The sequence below is a fragment of the Hemitrygon akajei genome, chromosome 6 (genome assembly GCF_048418815.1).
Source record: "Hemitrygon akajei chromosome 6, sHemAka1.3, whole genome shotgun sequence".
Taxonomy (NCBI): domain Eukaryota; kingdom Metazoa; phylum Chordata; class Chondrichthyes; order Myliobatiformes; family Dasyatidae; genus Hemitrygon; species Hemitrygon akajei.
Genome location: NC_133129.1, coordinates 75,399,109 through 75,419,782, shown reverse-complemented (window position 1 = coordinate 75,419,782; position 20,674 = coordinate 75,399,109). Strand labels below are relative to the sequence as shown.

General features: G+C 38.1%; 1 protein-coding gene across 2 annotated transcripts in view; it reads left to right on the top strand.

Moving 5' to 3' along the window:
* Positions 1–20,674, top strand: part of LOC140729171 (leucine-rich repeat and immunoglobulin-like domain-containing nogo receptor-interacting protein 2) — a 777,920-nt gene that overhangs the window by 345,601 nt on the left and 411,645 nt on the right. For both annotated transcript variants that reach the window (XM_073048639.1, XM_073048640.1), the window contains exon 2: positions 2,966–3,037. The gene's annotated coding sequence lies outside the window, so the exon portion shown is untranslated. The remainder of the gene's footprint in view (positions 1–2,965; positions 3,038–20,674) is intronic.

The window sequence follows — 20,674 nt, the reverse complement described above, 5'->3', positions numbered from 1 at the left end:
GGAACACGTCGCCAGATTAAAATATATATTGTTTCTAAAATACTTCTGTGGAAAGAAAAACGTTAATACAGTTTTGAGAGTAGTTCCCCCACCCGACCATTAATATGTGATAACTTTGCAGGATTTTTTTTCAGGTGACTGGGATTATAATGATCTAGAGTAGTGGTTCCCCAGGTTTTTTTGGATTGCTGCCCACTTAATTCTCAGACCACAGCCCCAGTATCCCATCTCCCTTTCCAACTATCACATAAAAATAATAAGGGATAAGTGAAATAAGCTAAGAATTGCAAATTCATAGTGACAAATAATTTCAAAAATATTTAAACCTATTTAAAGCTACAAATAAAATTATTTCTTTACTTAATTGCAGTAAGTGCAATATTCATCAAGAATTCTACAGTGTACAGTACATTAGTCGTCCAGCTATTTACTATGTCATTGCTTTTTCATCTTTCAGTGAGATGGATGGGCTTGGTGCAGGATATCAAATTCTCAACATCAGGCTGAATATCACTTAGAAGGAGTCTCAGATGCCCACGTTCAGTGATTTACAGTTCATTTCATTGCCTTGAAAGAAGTTGGGTGACTGCACTCAAACCACGCTCCACTGAATGTGATGTTGGAAAGGCAATAACAAATATCTTGACTTTTTTCCACAGTGCAGAAGAGTGTTCAGCAATTTTTTTCAGCAACCAGAAGTCTTGATATGATTTGTTTTGTACCTTGGCTTAATCTTAAAGTCATTTTGTAGTGAAATCAGCTTTTCCTCCAACCTTCCTGTTAATTCCTCATTACAAGTGCTCAAGAAAGGATTAACTATCCAATTTGGAATTTGGATCAAGAGAAGATCCTGAAATCTTTCCAACATGTCTTTATGCGGCTCACCCAGGTGTGCACAGTATACTTGAAGATAATTATTTGGTGTTCCTTTCTTTCTCTTCCAACTCAGAGATTAAGACCCTGTAAAAGCTCACAACAGCCAGTGTTGCACTTAAACAGAGTGAACTTGGACAGAAATGTGGAGACGACTGATTTGACTTTGATAAGATTCACACTATTTCCTTGCAATTGAAGATGAACTTCATTAAACTTTGTGAATGATTCTGACAAATAAGCAATTTCATGCCGAATATTTTTGAGCTGATGACTGAATAAAGCATTCGAGTCTTTAAAAAAAAATTATCACAATTTCAAAAAGCATCTCAGGCAGTTTCCTTTTGACAGCCACCTGATGTTTGTGTGCAACAGCAAGTGTTCAGATTGTTCAATCTCAGTACAAAGGTCTCAAAATAATTGAGAACTGAGAGCATGGGACTTGGTTATATTCACTGCTGTTGATAACAGTATTCAAAGACTTGTGCAGTTGACCACAAGTTTTTAGCGACAAGATGTCTGTGAATTACACGATGAATGGTAAATATGTTATGTACAGCTTTTTTCAAGAAAGTAATAACCCCAAGGTGCAACCTGTCAATGGTGGTGCCACATTTGGTGTGCAAACAAGAATGTTACTGAGCAGAATGTCTTCCTCTTTGAAAAATTGCTCAACAGCACAAAATATTGTCTCCCCCTTTGTATCTGTTTCAAGTCCCCTTGCAAATGTCAACTCTTGAACCATGCTCTCATCTTTCATGAAGTGAACATAACTATGAAGCCAAGATTTGTTGCCTGGCAAAGTTGAGTTATTCAACTGCGGAGCAAATTCTGTTGTCCTAAGTAAGTTGCACAATGTTCCTTCCATATTCTCAGACATTTCACCTGTTCATCTTTGAACAGAGATGTCGCTGATTGTAATCACATTAGTTATTTGATTTGGTGACCTTTTGCAAAATCGCACTCAGAACCTCCCTTATTGCTGACAGAATCAATTCTTCTCCGAATGTATGGGTCTTTTCAGATTTAGCAATGAAATGTTGTATGAAGCACACAAACCATCACTGTTTTGCTGTGAAATGTTGGAAAACATGTTTTGAATGTTTTCTATTTCTGTTTGAAGTATTTTCCATTTCTGTTTCATACCCTAATTCACGAGAATTGTGTCACTGTGTGATTAGAGTATGGGAATTGTACTAGCTAACACTGTACTACTGTGGGCCAGGTCCGGAACTAACACGATTGTTTTGGCTCAGATTTCTCATGATATGCCAAATACAGAAATGTCACATTGCTTTTCAACATCTACAGAGTGCTTTGAGCAAAGCCTGAGAGTCCAGTAGAATAGCAGGAGATGATGTGATCATGTGATCATTGTAATCAATTATGAGGCATTAATGCTCAAATGCTTATAATAAGTAATTTATTTCTTAATATAAGTCTGCATTACCTCAGGTGTCCCCCTTGCTACTGAGCCCCCCCCCCACCATCCCTTGATCTTTATCACCTCCTTAGACATTCCCACTGCTCCCAGGAATGTGATATCACCCACTTTGGGAACCACTGATCTAGAAATTAGCTTGCAGGAAGATTTGTCTGATGTAATTTTCTTTCCTAATACCTTTCTCCATCCCTGTCTGTTTCCTTAGCGCAGGTTTACCATACTTATGTTAATCTGATCGACAGTAAACATTCAAATGCTAAATGGATTTTCAATCAAAACCTACACTTTGTCTAATCTCCTGGATCCATGTGCAAACTGAAGCAGCTAAGCACACAAAGGGCAAAATAAATAAATCGCCAGATATCATTCACAGTAGGGGGAAAATTCTTTTTATCTCATGCTCAAGAAATGGATTGAAAGAGCAAAACCTTACTTGTTACAATTTAACTAGTGAAAGCCAACAGCAGCCAGTGCTTAGGTGCTGGTGAATCTCTTATAGCAGAGAATATCAGATGGAATATGCACCGAGAGCAATGTTTCAAAGAAGGCGGAAATCCTGCCCTTTAAATGATGCCGATGACTGTAGAAGAGATTAACTGCATAATATCTGCACAAGATTTACTCTTGAACATTCTGTTTTGGTTGCAGCTGATAGAAGATGGTCCTTATTCTGAGAGTACTGAAGATCAAATGATTCAATAATGGTCTCGATTTGCAGTGGTATGTACTGTATCTTTATTCCAGTCTCATTCTGCTTCGTTGTGCTTATTACGTTAATCCTGATACCCTTTATGTGCTCAGTTACAACCCATAATTGTTTTCTTTATCTGAGGTAGTGCTTGGTATTTAGTCAATCATACAACCTAGAGCTGTGTAAACCTGTTAAGATACCTTTCTGCTGAATCAAAGAGAAAAACCAGAGATCCAACATATGACTCCTCCATGTGTTGAATGAGCTAATCTGACTAGGAGAGACTGCTGCTATAGCTGATTAACTGGGAAGGCCAATAATGGGGAGAAGAGTGCTGGTGAGGAGGCCATAATATCAGCCGATATTTCTGTTCCTTGATGTCTATCCTGTCTAGTCAAATAAGGTCAGCATGTCTCCCTGTGATAGTCTTTCATGACCAGTAAGTCCTTATGCCCAAGCTTCCCTTTCACAACGGTCCATCAGACAAAGAAGGATAAGTTTCTGGTACCTTGCCTTGCAGTTTAATAGCACCAGTGGAAAAAAAGTATAGTAACTGGGTCTTTGAGTATTTGATGGCAACAGCAACTGCTTATGCTACCAAAGCAGCTTTGTTCTTCAGTAAGTTGCTGTGATTATTTGGAGTAAATTATCATCGATGTTTGGAGCTGTTACCCACATCATTCAGCCATCATGTCAATTTACAACAAATTGATTCAGTTCTTCTTCTTTCTTGAACAGTAAGTCTTTCAACCAAGGTGCCTGTAAGATGTCAAGAGAATTATATTTAAGTATTTTTGCAGCAGCAAAACAAGACAAATAAGAAATGTTCATTAGTTTTTTAATAAATGTATCTTATTTTATTGATTTAATTTCCAATGCCAGTCAATTATTTTGTTCTTCAAGTTGTCTGAGCTACAATTCATTGTTACTACACAATCAATATTTCATATTGCAGTGGTGTTCTATCACTGTTACATCAATAAAACAGAAGAAATTCAATGACTCCCAAAATGATTACTTTTCTGAAATGCCTGATGTAGTTTAGATGACAGGTCTAACTTATGTGAGAAATTCAATGGAAGGACAGGTTTAAGCACCTTTTACAGATCTGATAATTTTTAATTTAAATCAACAATATCATGAAAGAACAATAGCAATACTATTGAATGCTGTTGTAGCCGAAGGAGTTTGAGAAACTATGTTTTTCTTCCACCGGGGTTCCCAGCCTTTTTTATGTCATTGACTATCATTAACTGACGGGTCCACAGACCCCTTTGCTAGTGGTTTCTATGAATATAGCAGATCGTTATTAATGACTAAGAATTTGGTAATACAGTATATATCAATTTTTGCTCGTTTACTTCCTTCAACTTGTTTTCTTGAATGACCCCACAGGCCCCAGAGTTTGGTATTTGCCTTAAGCTGACTGCCTATTTAGCAATTTCTGGTGAGAATGAAGAGAGGTTCCCAATTTATTACTATATCCATAGTGCAAACATGGGCAACATGCAAAGTAATAAAATGTATCAAAGTTCACATTTGAAAGTTGAACAGAAATACTACATGCTGTGTCTATTAGTTTTAAGAAGCTATGCCTGTGAGTGATTGTACAAAAGAACATAAAACATAAGAAATAGGAGCAGGGGTAGGCCATCTGGCCTGTCAAGCCCACTTGGCCATTCAATAAGATCATGGGCAGATCTGACCATGTACTCATCTCCATCGACCTGCCTTTTCCCCCATAATCCTTAATTCCTCTCCTATGCAAAAATCTATCCACCCTAGTCTTAAATATATTTACTGAGGTAGCCTCCATTCCACTTTGGAGAAAAAAGCATTTCCTCCTCAGCTCTGTCCTAAATTTACTCCCTACCAATGGAAACTATTTTCCTGCCTCTATCTTGTTTATCCCTTTCATAACTTTATATTTCTCTATAAATCTCCTCTCATCCTTCTGAATTCCAGCGAGTACAGTTTGTGTGTGTGTGTGTGTGTGTGTGAGAGAGAGAGGGAGGGAGCAACAAATGGAGAGGAGGAGAGAGAGAGGAATAATATTTTTTGGAAATATTTCTGGCTTGATAAATAACACAGGCATGGGCATCCTTGTAACTGAGGTATCATGATGCTAACTGATATGTTCAGTATACCTGAAGGTTGAATGGAGAATGAATAAACCACAACCAATTAATGACAATATTTGTCATATGTTAACAATAATCTAAGCAAGAGCTTCAGTTGGTAATACTGAGTATTAAAGAAAACTCAAGGTTAACTTGGCCCTGAATCCTGAGCAGAATTTCTGTATGTCATGTTGATTACTCTCATAATTGAAACCATGAGATAAATGGCACTGATTTATGTTACTTAGACAATATATTAGCAATGCTAACATAAATTGCATCATAACATATTGTAATTATTTACCATATTCTAACAGATCTCTTGTTGTAAGCATCACCTTGCAAACTTTTTGCAGTATACAATAATTCAGCTTCTAGTAATGTAAAAGGATATGTTACAATAATTACTGTACAGTGCATCAGAACTGCAACATGTTACTGAAACAATATTAATTCCAATGGCAATCCTGGTATGTATGTACAATACCATTGGTAAAGCAACTATAAAGAATTTGAAAGTTACTGTCCAAGATGCACTGCATCTTTGTTACCTCAATTAATATACCATTTACATACAGAATTTCCATCAAAATGCATTGATCAGAGTGAAGTTATATTTAGTAAATTGGTTTATTATTGTCACATATACTGAGGTAAAGTGAAAATCCTGTCCTGCATTCTGTTTATAGAGATCAATTCATTATAACAATGTATTGAGGTAGTACAAGGTAAGACAATAACATAATGCAGAGTAAAGTGAGTGTGCTCTGTGCAGTTAGGGTAATAAGATGCAAAGTCATAATGAAGTAGATTGGGAAATCAGGAATCTATCTGATCAAGCTAGGAAACCATTCAATGATCTTATAAGAGTGGGATAGTGGCCATCACTGAGCCTGGTGTGCATTCACTCTTTTGTATCTTATGGCTGATGGGAGGTAGGAAAAACTAGAATGTCCTGGATGTGGGGGAGGAGGGGGTGGTCATTGATTATGCAGCTGTTTTACCAAAGTAGCAGGGAGTGGAGATAGTCTATAGAAGGGAGGCTGGTTTCCATGCCATGCTGAGGTATGCTGCATTTTTTTTTTGCAGTTTCTCACGGTCACATGCAGAGCAGCTCTCATACCAAGCTGGAATACATCTGGATAGGGAGCTTTCTATGGTGCATCAATAATAAATTGGCACGAGTCAATGGGGACATGACAAATTTCTTTAGCCCTCTGAGGAAGATGTGGTTCTGGTGAGCTCTCACGGCCTTGGTGTCAATGTGGTTGGACCAGGAAAGGCTACTGTTGATGTTCACTCCTCAGAACTCGATGCTCTCAAATTCCTTGACCTCATCACTGTTGATGTAAACAGGAGCATGTGTATTGTCCCCAATTTCTGAAGTCAATGACCAGCTTGTTTGTCTTGCTGACATTGACGGAAAGGTTGTTGTCATGCCATCCATGTCACTAAGCTCTCTATCTCCTTTCTGTTCCTTGACTCATCAGTATTTGAGATTGACCCAGCACAGTGGTATCATTTCCAAACGTGTAGATGGAATTAGAGCAGAATATGGCCATGCAGTCATGAGTATATCGGCAGTAATGTTTGGATCTGAGGATGAAGTGTTCTGCAACACAAGTTTTGAGAATAATTGTGCGGGTGGTGTTGCTGTCCCTCAATGAGGTCTGTCGTTTAAAAAGCCAAGGATCAGATTGGAAAGTGAGTCCCAGGGCTACAAGTTTGATGAGTTACTACATTACTTATGCAGTAAACATGGACAAAAATTGCCTCAGAAACCCAGCATTGTCTATTTTTAAGTACCTTTTCAACAAGATTGCCAAGTGCTAATTACTGAAATTCAGCATGCCTTGTGCTTATAATTAAAAGTAACAAGGCAGAGTTTCTTTACTTCAAGTATTAATTGTTTGTTTTAGAAACATATTTAATTATCACTACCCTCCTTTTCCCTTTTTTCATACAGTTTCTTCATTTGTTCACTGCCTTGAATTTGCCTTTAAATTCAGCCAGTTCGGAATCAGATTTAGTATCACCAACATATGTCAAGAAATTTGTTAACTACACAGCAGAAGTGCAATGAAATACATGATTAATAAATATCAAGAAACAAAAATGAATCACATTAAGTACATATTGGACTATTAAACAGTTAAGTTAAAGTAAGTAGTCCAAAATAACAGAAATAAAAAAGTAATGAGGTGGTGTTCATGGGTTTAATGTCCATTCAGAAATCAGATGGCTAAGGAGAAGAAGCAGTTCCTGAATAGCTGAATGTATATCTTCAGGCTTCTGTACTTCCTTCCCTATGGTAACAGTGTGAAGAAGGCATGTCCTGGGTGGTGATGATCCTTAATAATGGACACCACCTTCCTAAGGCACCGATCCTTGGATACTATGGAGCTTTGTACCCATGATGGAGCTGACTAACTTGCCCCAGTATGGTCGCAGACGTTCTGTGTGAGTCTATAAGGAGTCAGAAGATAGATTGACTATTTTGTGCAGGTGACCTATTTCCTGTTCTGTGACATTATCAGCCCATCATGTCCATGAACATTTGTATAAAACAATATAAGTCTGAACCTGTAAGTAGAAGTTTAACCTACATTTTCATTGGTTTTTCAATTATATTATTAGTAAATGGATACCTTGGGACAGACTAGGTCCTCTTAAAGACAGTCAGGGCCATATATCTATAGACCCACAGGAGATGGTCATGAACTTCAATGACGGTTTTTCCTCATTTTTACTGAGGGGAATACCATGGATGCCAAAGAAATAGAAAAAATAATAGTGAAGTCTTGGAACATATGCATACTACTTGGAAATACATATTTCCACCTTGAAGCACTATAAGGTGGGTGAATCTCTAAGGCCTAACAAGGTACACCCCTGGACCTTATGGAAGGCCAGGTTTGAAATTGTGGAGGCTCTTATAGCCTTGTAGAGATACTTGTTTTGTTTCAGAAGAGAATTATGGGGATGCCATCTGATTTAGAGGGCTGAAGTTATTGAGAGAGATTGGCCACAAAGCCATTCCAACTATTCCTGACCATGCCTTGACTTCATCTTTTCCCCTCAGAATTCCCTCCAGCAACTTCTTTAGAAGGTTAGAAGAATGAGAGGTAACTTCATAGAAGCATATAAAATCATGAAGGTGGATGCCTAGAGTCTTTCCTCCAGGACTGGGGAGTCCAAAACTAGAAGGCACAGGCACAATCTAAGAGAGGAAAGATATAAAAAAGACTTCAGTTAACTTATTTACACAATGGGTAGTAAGACCCTGGAATGGGTTGCCGGAGGAAATGGTTGAGAGGGTACAACTATGACATTTAAGAGATATTTGGGTTGGTACATAGTAAGGGGGCTTGGAGGATGATGGGTCGAATGTGGCCAGCTGAGACTATCAGAGAGGAAGCTGCAATTGATATGGATTCTATGTGACTTGTTACTCGACTGTGAACCAAAATCAAAGAGTTTATGAATTATTTGAATGTGTTAATTACTCAAGCAGCTCTTTCTATTACTAAGTTTCTGAGAGGCCTTGGAGTTTTCTTAAAGGGCTTTGGCTGGGTAGTAGATTGTTCTCCCACCCACGAGAGCAGGGTTTCTCAGCCGGGTTTCTCCAGAAGCCTAGGACTCCATGAGAGGGTTCTAGGGGTTCCCACAAGGGATTGTGCTTTTAAAAAAATAAACATCTTTTTTTAAAAACTTTGAGTGCTGTGCAATGCCAGCGCTTGCCCTGTTAGCAATCTCATTAGAGCTGTTTCATCCCTGTATGGCAGTGCACAGCAGGACTGTGTTTATTGCTTGAGTCCATGCTCAGTTTTTAACACAAAATAGGGGAAGCCGTTGATAACTGGTAGCTGTATTGCACAGAGGGGAGGACGGTAGGCTGATTAGGAGCATGAAGGTCATTTTCCGATCTTTGAATGGACTTGCCTGACTGTGATGTCAACCTCTCCATCCTGAATTACCTCCACCAATTTCCCCTTACGCACCACTGACTGACTTATGGGATGAAATAATCTCTACTGGTGTAGTAGAAAATTGGAGGGAAATTTTCATTCTAAAGGAGGATTTTTTACATGCCGCAACTCAGCTACTGGCCAGCAGCTTTACTGTTGTTGTAACTGTTGCAAAGGTAGATTGTGTAGGTTAGAAGTGAATTGTATTGAGAAGTTTCCATATTTTTTTGTGGTTGGCTCATTTAGTTACTTATTTTGCTATTTTTTAAATTTAATATTAACCCCTGTGTTTTACAGACATGTCTGAGGGTCCAATTGTCTTAGTCATTTCACTGCACTACTGCAGCAACAGCCACAAAAAAAGTCCGTCTTGGTAATGGAAGTGACTTATCAATGAGTTTTGCGTGGACTGGTGATCCAAGTTGTCCTGTTCCATTGTGCCTCATCTGTGGCAAACAACTTGTATGTACAGCAATTGAAAAGACACTTAACTACAGTCACAGCCATATGGCATGAAAAATGATTATTATTTTAAGTGGCTATTGGAATCTCAAAGCAAACAGGATAAAGCTTTTGTTAATAAAGTCACAGTCAGTAAAAGGATAAAGGAAGCAAGTTATTTAGTAGCAGAACTCATTACCCCAAAAAAGGAAACATCACACAGTTGGTGAGAGCCTAAAAATGTCAGCATGTAAAACTAAAAGTGTTAGGACAAGATGCAGTACAAGAAATTGAAAAGGCTTCACTCTCAAACAGTATGATAAGTCAATGTATTGATGACACGTCACATGATGCTAAAGAGGTTTTGTGTGATAGACTGAAAAACAACATCATCTCTATCCAAGTTAATGAGTCAACAGATTTCACCATTAAATGTCATGTTGTAGCATTTGTACGATTTGTAAATGATGGTGAAATTCAAGAAAACATTTTTCTGTTGCAAAGAGCTGCCCGAAACAAGCAAAGGCCAAGATATATTTAATGTTTTGTCATCATATCTGGAAGCAAAAGATCTGTCTCAAAGGAACTGTGTTGTTTTAGCTTATGGTTTTTAATAACTTTACTATTTAACATTGTCAATAAATTTTCATATCATAAATAGCATTAATTAAGACAAATTTACAACCTTTTAAAATTAAATCTACCATACCTACCTTTGGAAATATTAATCCATTTTTGTTTAAGTCAGTTATTTAACAGAAATTTATTAGGTTTGCGTAATGAGTTTTTAAAATTTATGTAAAGGGAATGAAAGAGATTAGTTTTAAGAAAGTTAAGCTAAGGTTAACTACCTTTTTTTTTCAAGAAAGTTTGGCTAAAAATTCATTCTCTACTCAAAAGAGCACCGACAATTATTTTTGGATTATATCTACAACTTACTGATCATGCTAATGTAGCATGAGCTGCAGATATAATAATTTTAACGCAGGAATTCCTTGAGACCTGAAAATTATTTCAAGGATTCCTCCAGACAAAAAGTTTGAGAAAGGCTGGTCTAGAGTATCAAGAACCAGGAGTTATGGCCAAAGGTTGAAACTTCTACTACTTTCAACTGAAGCAAGGAGTAATTTCTTCATTTGTCGAGTTGTGAATCTTTGGAACTTTTTTATTCTTAAGGACTACTGAAACTCAATTATTCAGTTTGTAACCGATAATTTTTGAGGCTTTAAGCCACTCAAATAATTTGGAGTTCAAGCTAGAATGCTGATTTATGATCAAGGATCATTTATGATTTGCTGAATGCTTCAATAGACTCAAGGGGGTGTGAGGCCTTCTCCTGCTTTTTCCTATTTCCTTCTGTGTAAGATTGCTGGGATGCTGCCAAATTGATTAACAGTCAGGTATTTATCACATTCCACTCCTGGCAGGATTATATATCACTATAAAACAGTGCTGCATGAATATATTACTCTGTGGCAGTATTTTCATTTCATATCAGATTCTAACACCATTGTCAGCTTACTTCGTACTCTGATAGCACTGTCAACATGAGTATCTGCTGGACTGACATTGCCAGCATTTCTTTAATCACAAAGGCATTTTAGTATCCATCATATTCTCAAAATACTGATGACATTTATCACACTCTAGTGACATTGCAAGTACGCAAGATAAAATGTTAAAACTGACAGGAGATAGCCTATATAATTGCACATATTTTAGATTCTGATTTCTTTACTGGTACTGATAGCATACAAGTCATGTGTTGCCTTGTGATATCTTGCCAGTGAACATTTCTTTCATGAAACACCACTTCACATTCACATTATTATTAGTATTGCCATTATTACTTCATACAATTATCAATATTTACTGCTATGCTGTAGTGAAAATAGAAGCACTACTGCGTTGGAATTTCATTCAAAAAAACTTTAAGCTATTCTTTTACCTCTTCTCTTAGGTCAGGTGTTCCCAGCCTGGGGTCCATGGACCCCTCAGTTAATGGTAGGAGTCCATCCATAGCATAATAAAGATTGGGAAGTCCTACCTTATGTGGATGGGAGACACCGCACAGCAAATGGAGTGCTCCCTCTAAACTCAACTGCAAATCTTCCATAACCTGCCAGCTGACTGCTGAGAAACCCCCAGTGTTCCAAATCAGCAGGTATTAATTCCATTGAATTATGCTGCAATAATCATGATAATTTGAGTGAAATGTAAGCAAAAATTGGTTTTGTAAATGGTTTAATTGTTTCATTTAACAGAATGACCTGTTCCACACAGTGGCCTTAGTATTGGTGTCCTCCTTTAATACATAAGGTCTGCAATACCTGGGTTCCCTTTAATACTGTGGCCAACTACCTGAGTTCCCTTTAGCACAGTAGGGCCCTGGTGTCTATATTCCCTCTGACACATTGTGGCCCAGGTAGCCGCGTTCCTTTTAGCAGAGTGGGATCCTAGTACTCGTGATGCCTCTTATACACAAAGGCACCAGTATTTACATTCTCTTTAAAACACTGGGGCTTTGATGCCATTGTTCCCTTTAACAGCCCAGTGTCCTGTTTCCATGCTTTCTTTTACACAACAGGCCCCTAGATACCACACTCTCTTTCATTCACCATTTTCCTTTTGTGCCCAAGTTCCTGCTTTCCCTTTAAACTCACTTGGGCACTGTTTTCCAAGCTCACTCAGGCCTTGATTTCTTTGCTGTCTCTAAACTCACATAGTTCTCTTTCAACATCCTCTCTTTAAACTTACCAGACTCACTGGAAAATTTATTATTCAGCTTTGTGAATTAAAATTGTGTTGGAATATTTATGGGAATTATATACCCCCTGCAAGTCAGATTAATGGAGTTTAATTGTACACCTAGAATGGCTGGAAGATTTTACAAATGTCCTCACCTGTTTTCATTACTCAGTCAACATGTAAACAACTAACACAGCATAAAACACTTCCTAATGGTTTTATCCATCATTGTGCTGAACTTCAAAAGCAGCAAAAATCCTGAGGTTAAGAAAGCACCATGTAAATAAACCCACTCGGACTTTTTGCCTATTCTTACCAGCTGGTTACTTCCCTCTGGGTCTCCTCCTGCTCCTCTTTCTCCTATGGTCCACTCTCCTCTGCTGTCCGATTCCTTCCTCTCCAGCCCTTAAACTTTCCCACTCACCTGGCACCTCAACCTTCCCCCCCCCCCCCCCCACCTTCTTACTCTGGCACCTTTCCCCTTCCTTGTCAGATCTGAAGAAGGGTCTCAGCCTGAAACATTGACTGTTTATTCATTTCTGTAGATGCTGCCTGACCCGCTGAGCTCCTCCAGCATTTTGTGTGTGTTGCTTTGGATTTCCTGCATCTACAGACTTTCTTGTGATTGTATAAATATAAGTCTTCCTTTTCCTATCAATATATACTATTTTCTTTATTTATCCCTTGCAATTAACTTTGCAATTGTAAGGTCCTTTCAAACAGAATAAGAAACATTAGTGTGTTTATAGCATTCAAATAATATTACCGTCTTATAAAATTGTAATTTTAATTAGCATTGTCGATATTTATTGCTCTCAGGGCATGTGCTGATACCACAATCCAATGCAATTGATCTAATGTATTACACTGTGACTTTACTTTCTAAATTCTTTGGAGTAACACAATAAGTTCATTGCCAAATTATATTACATTTGAATGCTTTGCTAATATGCCACAAAAGCATTGCCAGTAAGCATTACATCCAGTAATATTTTGCTAATATACACATTTAATAAAATAATCAACTTCCATTCCAACATCCCAACATCACTGAAAATATTGGAATGGAATTGCTAGTAGTTGCTCCACAGTATTGCTAAGTATACCACAGTTCAACGCTGATCTGCATTGGCTTAGCTGGGATCATGTAGAACATTGTTAAGTGCACTCTGATTAGCCTTTTTGTCAGCTGCTCAGCAAATGGAACTTCAGTCAGACTGCAGTCCACATTAAGTTGAAAGTGCAGGTTTAAAAAAAAAAGCCTTAACACTGTATTGTGATGTTCCTCTTATATGATGACTAGCCACACCCTAGATGGTTCTGGAGGGTTTGAGCTTGCATCATACACTGGGATGCTCTCTTCAGTTACCTGATGAGGTAACCGTAGCCTTTGGCCCAGAGCAGATGTCATCAAGTGGTGTCCACTACAGTCAATTGTTAGCACTACAGTCTCCAGTTGGAGGGTCAGCAGTGATGGACAGTCACTGTCCATCTGTTCCAAACTTCCTGCTTAACTCCTCTCACCTGCTCCATATCCAGCAAGAGGCTCTTCTTGCTTCCTCCCCATCCTGCAAGCTGTTTGGTTCTTGCTCTTTTTAACAAGGTCCAGTGCAGACAGCAACTCCATGCCAATTTGCTCAGAAACCTGTATAGCCAATCTCTGTGGGAAACAGTCACATCTGCCATCCTTTGTCCTTGCACTCCTGTACTAAGGACTGGTACTTCAGGGCCTTCCTCTCATGCATCTCCTCGCATGGTACAGTAAGCTCCACCAGGATGATTTTCTTGTCTTTGGTGGACCACAGTACGATGTCTGATCAAAATGTGGTTTGCACCACCTTCGGGAACAGCAACTTCCTTCCCATATTGACCATAATCTCCTGTGATTTGGCAGTTTGCAGCATATTGGATTCAGGCCCCTTGATATAACTGGTGTGGCCCTTTGCTTGATGAATGGACTGCCCTGTCTGCATCTTTCCCAGCTGGTCACTTTTTATACCTCTCCCCCTCCAGTGTCTCAGCAAGGGACAGCAGGACCTTGATGTGCTGACGCCTGTACTTGTCCTTGTGTTAAAGCTGTTTTGCATCCTTGACAGTATTTGAACTGTTGAACCCTGCAGCCCACAAAGCTTTCTGTTAAGGTCCTCTCTCAGCCCTCATGTGTGCTGTAACGGTAGAGGGAGAGTGTCATACATGAACCGCAGGAGGAAAGAAATGCAGAAGGGCTCCAGTCTTCAAAGTGATCTTGTGCTTGGGAAGCTCCCATCTCATCCAGGCGCCCTAAGACCCCAACTCCACTGCCTTCCATACTCGCCTTTCATCTTGGCAGTTCTATACCTCTGCCTGGATCATGTCATGCCTGTCCCTTGCACTTGTACTCCCCCTTCATTGGAAGTGTGCAGAGTCAAGGCCTTGCCATCCCAGTTGCAGGGAGCTCACTGCCTGGTCTATGGCCGAGTCTGCGGCCCACTTTCAGCCCGATCTTGTTGTGGCTCCTGCTTGATTTATCAGCTTGTCTTCGGAGCACCTCAGTGTTAGCACAACACTACACCTTACCACCTTGAACTCCTCCACTACCAATGACAATGGGAAGTGTAGCTGGCCTGTTCTTATACAGAGCCCCACTGAAGAAAAACTTTGGTAGTAGCCCCAGCCACCTCTGCAGGTGCTTGTTGACTTTCCTGTCATGGGGAACTCGCACACCGTGAAAACCCATTCTTGGTAGAAGACCATGTTGGTACAGCCATGTCTTAAATTTACCAGGGAGTCCAGTTTTTTTGATCTTCTTCAGCCACTCTTCAGTCTGCCTTACAGTATTGTCAGTAGAGTTACTGATACCAATAACAATCATTTTTAGCAAGTTATTGTGATCTGGAACATTCTGCCTAAATATATAGTGAATGCAAATTCAAAAATTACTTTTAAAGAGGGAATTATGTAAATATTTACATAAGGCAAGACAAAGAATCTAAGATTGAGGAGGCTTTTGCACTATTGTATATATGAATGTGTGGAATTCTCTTTGTAACACCATAGAAAAGATGCAACTGCACTGGATGGGGTGTACAGGATGTTCACCAGGATATTGTCTATAATGCAGTATTTCAGTTATGTAAAGAGAATGGATAAATTGAAATTTGTTTTCTTTGGGACAGAGGAGGCTGAGGGGGCTTTTGATAGTGGAAGGTGCTTATGATCAGAGATATTGGCTTAAGTTTAGGGTTACAAAATCTAGAAAGGATTTGGAGAAGATTTCTTTACCCAGAGGGTGGTTGAAATCTGGGACTCACTCTTGATGTGGGCAGATAGTCTCACAATATTTAAGAATTATTTAAATATGTACTTGAAACACCTTGATATTGAAGTTACTGGCTGAGTGCTGGATCATGAGATCAGTATGAACAGGTATCTGATAGCCAGCACAGACAATTAGGTTTGAAGAGCCTGTTTCCATGCTGTATAACTCCACAACAAAATTACTTTGTAAAGGATAAATATCAGGAGCATGGAACCATTTAGAAGACACAGATTCAGTTTTTTGATTCTTTTATTTTGCAACAGCTCAATCCTGTTCATCAATGTGGCTTGAGTACGTCATGAAGCAACATATAAAAAAAGTTATTTGTACCCTTGGATTGAGTGAAACTCAATGGTATGAGGTAAAGAATAAAGATTTTTTTGTTGATGCAGGATGATATGTAAGAAAGAGAAATACACATTAGGACCAGGACATTTTGGAATTATTTAAATGATATAAAATAGACATGCTACTGAGTAATAATTTATGTATTTAAATGAAATACTGAACAAGTCAGAGCACTAACAATAACTTTACAGTACTATAAAACTGTGTACTGTTTCCTAATATTTATCGATGTTGGTATTTATCAGCTGTGTTCTTCTGATTGACTGTAAAATCATTGTGGACACCCAGTGCATATAATGGTCTACCTTTATATAAGGCTTTAGATGATTGTATCTTCCAATTCTTCATTTTCATGTAACATTGTTAATACCTTCAAATTCTTCATGATTCCTAACTTGTTGAAGTGGTGAAGTTGTTTCATTTTCACTCCTCACCATCTCCGGCATCTCCAAGTCTGAATGTTTGGAACCATGGTGAGCAAAACAGTTCCAAATTGGCTTACTGCATATTTCTCACCAAATATCAGTGAAAAAATAATTGCTTTTTAAATGCAAAGATATACAATTGATGCTATTTAAAAACTGTTTGTTCTAAACACACTGAAGTGTTAAATGGCCACACAAGTGCATATGACTCACACTCATTAGAAACTATTCAGCAACAGTCTCTGCCAAAATTGAGCAGCGTAGTGTCCCAGATAAACAAAGGAAACCCCGGCTATGTTCTCGATTTAGTGCTTGTTCTTCAAGTGTTGTCCTACATAAACAGCTGTCCCGATTAACAGATGGACCAATTAACTAGAATCCACTGTACTGAATTTGCCAGCAGTATCAACTTACAATTGTAGACCTCTTGAGGAAAGAATAATAAGGAAATTTCATTCAAATCTTTGACAATGACATGATATTTTAAGGAGTGCATATCATAGCATTTATAGTCTAAAAAGCAGAATTGTGCAGTATAGAAGGAAAATGCTCAGCGATTTGAAAAAGCTATTGAATTAGTCCAATTCCTGCCATTTGCTATAAACATATTTATCTTTCAAGTGTTTTTCCAAGATTTTATTTTCAGGCAATTCACTCAAGATCATGGTTTTAATAAACTCCAATTTTCCTTTCTTTACTCTGCTTGTCTTATATCTTTAGCATTTTGCTTCCAGTCTTCTTGACAGTGAAAGGGTTTCTCATTACTTTTTTGTATTCTGCTAGTTGGGCTAAAATATGTGGTTTATGTCCATTTGGAAAGGTGTGGTCTGATTAAGGGTAGTCACCATGGATTTGTGCTAGAGAAATCTTGCCTCACTAATCAGTTAATGTTTTTGGTGGAGATAACTTAGAACATTGGTAAATAAAGGATAGTGGACATCTATATGTACATTAGAAAGTTATGTGATGAGGTTCTACAGAACAGAGATGAGGAAGAATTTCTTGAGCCAGAGGATGATAAATCTATGGAATTCATTGAGTGGAGTGCAAGTAATTGGGTGTATTTAAAACAGAGTTTGATAGGTTCTTGATTAGTAAGGGGGTCAAAGGTTACAGGGCATAGTCAGGAGAATGGAGTTGAGAGGAATAATAAATCAGCCATGATGGAATGGTAGGGCAGGTTCAATGGGCCAAGTGGCCTAATTCTGCTCCAATGTCTTATGGTCTTATGATAGATGAGTCCAGAAGATTAAAATACATGGTATCCAAGGTGAGCTTGCTAATTGGATTCAAAATTGTCTTGGTGAAGGGAAACAGTGGCTGGTGGTGAAAAGATTGCATTTCCTATTGGAAGACATTGACAAGTAGTATACTGAAGGAATATCACTGTTGTATCACTGCGACAATTCACTCGAACCCTCACTGAGATGTGACTTAGTGCCAACATTTTTCCCTCAATAATGGGGTTTATGTTAAATGCGTAAAAAAAAAAAAAAGCAGCAGCACTGGCCAGGCTCCTCAATGGTCCTGCTGATTTGCATTGGATTCTAAAATTCCCAAATCTCTCATCCTTCTCAGCCTTTTATGTCATTCTAAATCTGACCAATGGGCCGTCTTCAGATTTAATCATTGCATCTTTCTACACTTCAATTCCATGATTAATTTTCCACACTCTTGCTGTCTCCTCCCAAAATCTACCACTGACCTAGACAGTAGAGTCGACTTAGAGTGCTAATGAACTTCTCAACTAGAGCATCTTTGGGACATGGGAGGAAACCAGAGCTCCCAGGGGAAACATAAGCTGTCATAGTAAAAACTGGTTAATAACACACTGTCAGCAGCAGACATTTCTGGACAAAAAAGGCAGCACCTCCTCCAGTTGCACCACAGTGCTGTCTTTGGCAGAGATCCCTTCAGCTCGCAAGGATGTAAGCTCCGGATTTCTACAGGACCATAAGACATAGGAGCAAAATTAAGCCACTCAGCCCATTGAGCCTGATCTACATTAAATCATGGCTCATTTTCCCTTACAAACACCAATCTCTTGCCTTCTCTCCATAACTTCAGGCACCATTACTAATCAAGATCCTATCAACTTCTGCTTTAAATATACCCAACGACTTAACCTCCCATGACAACATCTGTACATATGAATTTCACAGATTCACCACCCTCTGGATAAATAAAATTCCTCCTCTTTTTTTGTAATTTTTTTTTATTGAAGTTCATCAAACAAACATTTCCATAAGATGTATTTCAGACATTGTACATATATATATCATATAATTATATATATCACAAATCTCCACAAAGTATTTATCTCAGGTATACACTTATAGAAAAGAGTGGGAAGAAAAAAACAAGCAAAAGGAAAGAACTATGTACAAGTAGGGAGTGATCTTTTTTTTTTACAACAGATTCATTGATTTGTAAGAATAAAATCAGGCCTATGAAGCATTATGTAGTTAAACCATTTTTCCCAGTATGAATCAAATTGTTCCAGCTTATGATTAACAGATGCTGTTATCTTCTCCATTTTGTAAATGTCCATTGTAATTTCCATCCATGTATTTAAAGTTGGGCTCTCCTGTGATAACCATTTCCTAGTAAGAGTCTTTTTACCAGCCACCAACAGTATATTCATTAAATATTGATCTCTTTTCAACCATTCTTGAGGTATATATCCAAAATATATGGTCTTACTCTCCAAGGGTATTTCACATTTAAAGATGTCTTGTAGGGCATTGTGTATCCCCCTCCAATAGTTTTTGATAACAGGGCAGTCCCAAAAAATATGATAATGATTTGCATTTTGATTTCCACAATTTCTCCAGCAAACAGGGAGGTTACTATCATAATGGGATTTCTGAGAGGGTGTAATAAAATATCTTATCAAGTTTTTCCATCCAAACTCCCTCCATTACTGTGAATTGGTACACTTCCATTGATATCTCCATATTGTTGTCCATTCTTCTTCAGATATAATTATCCCTCCTTCCTTCTCCCATTTTGTTTTAATGTATGAAGTCGAATGTGTTTTAAGATTTGACAGCCCCTTATACATGCTTGAAATGATTCTACTACCATTATCTGAATGATATACTTTTCTAAAGAGCTCTATCAAGCATGTATTTGCCTTGGTTACATTTTTAAGCGTCCTATTAATGTATTGTCGCATCTGTAAATACCGATAAAAATCTTGTTTTTCTAATAAGTGTATCTCTTTAAGCATTTCAAAACTGAACAGTGTTCCTTCTTTCATTATGTTGCAAAGAACTGTTATTCCTTTAGCCGTCCAGTCCTTAAATCTAGCATCCAATTTATTTGGTGTAAAATCAGCGTTATATTCACACCATTTAAGAATTGCAATATCTCCCTCTAGATTATATTCTTTTATAGTGGTTTTCCATATTTTAAGAGTCAATTTCACCCATGGGTTATCAATAGTATTTATGTACCTTTGCAGGTTGTTATCAGCCAAAATTGCTTGTATAGGGTTGGGAAGTACCCGCTCCTCAATGATTTTCCATTGAGCGTCATATGATGTGTTGCACCAACATATCACAGCTCTCAACTGTGCTGCAAAATAATAATCTCTAAGGGAAGGCAAACCCCATCTCCCCTTTTCCTTTGCTAATTGTGAAGTTTGAGACAAACTCTAGGCCTTTTACCCTGCCAAATATACCTTGATAGCATCTTGTTCCATTCATTGAATTGATTTTGATTAATCTCTGTTGGTAGGGTCTGAAAGAGATATAACAGTCTGGGGAGTATATTCATTTTAATAGACTCAATCTTTGAACTGAGACTAAAAAAAGGAATCAGGCTCCATCTTGCCACATCTTCCTTAATTTTTTTATATAGAGGCTGATAATTACATTCTGATAATTTTGCCAAATCTTTTGGCATAATGATGCCCAAATATTTGAAGACTCTGTGTGCCATGCCCAGGGGTATCGACTTTCAATTTCTCTTGGTGGGCTATAGTAATATGAAAGTAATTGGGTTTTATCTATGTTGATCTTGTATCCTGCTAATTGACCATATTGTTTTTAGGATTGCATCAAATTAGGTAAAGAGTATGTTGGTTGCCCTAGATAGATTAAAATGTCATTCGCATAACAAGCCAATTTATGCTCTGTCCCTTTAATAGTAATTCCCCTGGTATCTTCATTTTGTCTGATGTATTGAGCTAATGGTTCCAGATATAGCGCAAAGAGTAGTGGTGACCATGCACAATCCTGTCTCGTGCCCCTTTCTAGGGTAAGACTATTTGAAAAATACCCATTGATTTTAATCCTAGCAGTAGGATTGTCAT